Consider the following 2,994-nt stretch of genomic DNA (forward strand, 5'->3'; position numbering starts at 1 on the left):
GGGGAGGGAACACTGTTAGATAGACAGAGATAAGTATTGATTTTGGTGAAGAGAAGGGCAGTGTACTAAATGTGAGTGACCAATATGGCGGCATTGAGGAAGAGAAAGACATAGAGAGGTACTTGGGAGGTACAGACAATAAAGATGAACCCTTTTGCACATACAGTACTGCGTTGTCAGTGAAGGCAATCATGGGTATATGGGTGGATAGATGGGTAGACAGGCTGAATGATTAGGTATGTCTATGAAATGGGGAGTGTATCCAAGAACAAGTATAGGGTTGGCAGACAATGGTCTTATAAGTTTATGTGAATGATCAGGATTCCCAGGTGTATAGTAGAGCTGACAAGGGGAAAGGCTGTGGTCACTGTTTGGTCACATCCAGCTACCCAGAGGGACCAAGTAGTTGAACCTGTAGGCTTGGAACCATAGTCACAGGGGACATCAAGCTCAATTTCCATAACATACTATACAAAACACTATTCTACCTCCTACTTTGGCGAGTAGCGACTGGGATCTTAAAAACTAGCAAGCTGCCATCTAGATGCAACGACAGGTCTCTCCTGATCTAGAGCAAAGAAGAATGAAGAAAACCAAAATTCACAGAAACAGTTAGTTCTAGTGACTGGTACACCATCTGATCTGCAGCCTATACGACTATGAGACCAGAACTATATGGTGCCCATCTACCACTATCATCCACGTGGAAGGGGATCTATGTAGGAGATCCTTGATAGAGAGGGAGAACAATGTGGACAAAACTCAAAATCATTTGGAGGAAAAAAAGGGGGGGAGGACCAGGTTTGCTGGTCCTATAGATCCTGGTGGAACCACTGAGACTATGGCCTCTAGGTGCCCTTCAGGTCTGGAATTGAACCACCCCTGTGGTTTCCAGCCAAACAAAAGACAGGCATATGAGTTGAACATTTACCTCATGTAAATACACTCCTTGGAAAGAACAATCATGGGAGAAAGAAGAGCTGTTTATGCACAGGGAGACAGTTCAGGGGGCAGGAGTTCATGGAGGGATGGACACTGGGAAGAGATCACTATGGGGAGGAAGTGGGAGGGGAGCTGTTGCATTGTGGTAAACTATGGTCAATGTCATGAGACAAAGTGTATGTGAACTGCTGTTTGGATAGTGATTTGCTCTGTAATCTTCACCCAAATCACAATTAAAAAAAAAAAAAAAGAAAAGAAAGGAAAGAACATCTAACATGAAGAAAGCAAAAGATCATTTAAATGATAGGAAAGGAAGAAAAGACCAAAATGGATGTCAGATGAGACTCTGAAGGTTGCCCTTGAACAAAGAGTAACTAAAGTAAGTGGAAGAAATGACAAGATGAAAGAACTGAACAGAAGATTTCAAAGAGCAGTTTGAGAAGACAAAGTCAATTATTATAATGAAATGAGCAAAGACCTGGAGTTAGAAAAACAAAAGGAAAGAACATGCACAGCATTTCTCAAGCTGAAAGAATTGAAGAAAAAAATCAAGCCTCGAGTTGCAATATTGAAAGATTCTATGGGAAAAATATTGAATGATGCAGGAAACTTCAAAAGAAGATGGTAGAAATACAGTTACTGTACCAAAAAGTATTGGTTAATGTTCATCCATTTCAGGAAGTGGCATATGATCTAGAACCAATGGTATTAAAGGAAGAGTTGGAGCTGCACTGAAGGAATTGGGAAAAAACTAGGTCCAGGAATTGATGGAATACCCATTGAGATGTTTCAACAAGCAGATGTGGTACTGGAGGCATTTACTTGTCTATGTCAAGAAATTTGGAAGACATCTACTTGGCCAACTGACTGGAAGAGATCCATATTGGTATCCATTCCAAAGAAAGGTGATCCTACACAATGTAGAAATTATTGAACAATGTCATTAAGATCACATGCAAGTAAAATATTGCCAAAGATAACTCAAAAATAGCTGCAGCAGTATATTGACAGGCAACTTCCAGAAATGCAAACTGGATTCAGAAGAGGATGTGGAATGAGGGATATTATTGCTGATGTCAGATGGATCTTGGCTGAAAACAAAGAATACCACAAACATGTTGACTATGCAAAAGCATTCAATTGTATGGATCATAACAAATTATGGATAACATTGAGAAGAATAGGAATTCCAGAATACTTAATTGTGGTCATGAGGAACTTGTACATGGACCCAGAGGCTGTCGTTCGAGCAGAACAATGGAATACTGCATGTTTTAAAATCAGGAAAGGAGTGTGTCTGGGTTGTATCATTTCCTCATAACTGATTGAATCTGTATGCTGAGCAAATAATCTGAGAAGCTGGACTATATGAAGAAGAGTGTGGCATGAGGTTTAGAGGAAGACTCATTAACAATTTGTGATATGTAGATGGCACAACCTTGCTTGTTGAAAGTGAAGATGACTTGAAGAACTTATTGGTGAAGATGAAAGACTGCAGTCTGCGCTATGGATTACACTTCAGCATAAAGAAAACTAAAATCCTCACAACTGGGCCAATAAGCAGCATCATGATAAAGGGAGAAAAGATTGAAGTTGTCAAATATGTCACATTGCTTGGTTATAATCAACACTAATAGGAGCAGCATTCAAGAAATCAGACAACATATTGCATTGGGCAAGTCTCCTGCAAAAGACATTTTGAAAGTGCTGAAGTGCAAAGACGTCTCTTTGAAGACTGAGGTGTACCTAACCCAAGCCATGGTATTTTCAATCACCTCATATACATATGAGAGCTAGACAATGAATAAGGAAGAAGGAAGAAGAGTTGATGCTTTTAAGTTGTGGTGTGGTGAAGTATACTAAAAGTACCATGGACTGCCTGGAGAAGGAACAAATCTGTCCTGGAAGAAGTGCAACTCTAATGCTCCTTTGAAGCAAGAATAGCCAGACTTCCTCTCACCTCCTCTGGTCATGTTGTCAGAAGGGACCATTCCCTGGAGAAGGATATCATGCCTGGTAAAATGGAGAGTCAGTGAAAAAGGGGAAGACCCT

Source organism: Orycteropus afer, unplaced genomic scaffold (assembly GCF_000298275.1).
Source record: "Orycteropus afer afer isolate SDZICR_OR568_19922 unplaced genomic scaffold, OryAfe1.0 scaffold00325, whole genome shotgun sequence".
Taxonomy (NCBI): Eukaryota; Metazoa; Chordata; class Mammalia; order Tubulidentata; family Orycteropodidae; genus Orycteropus; species Orycteropus afer.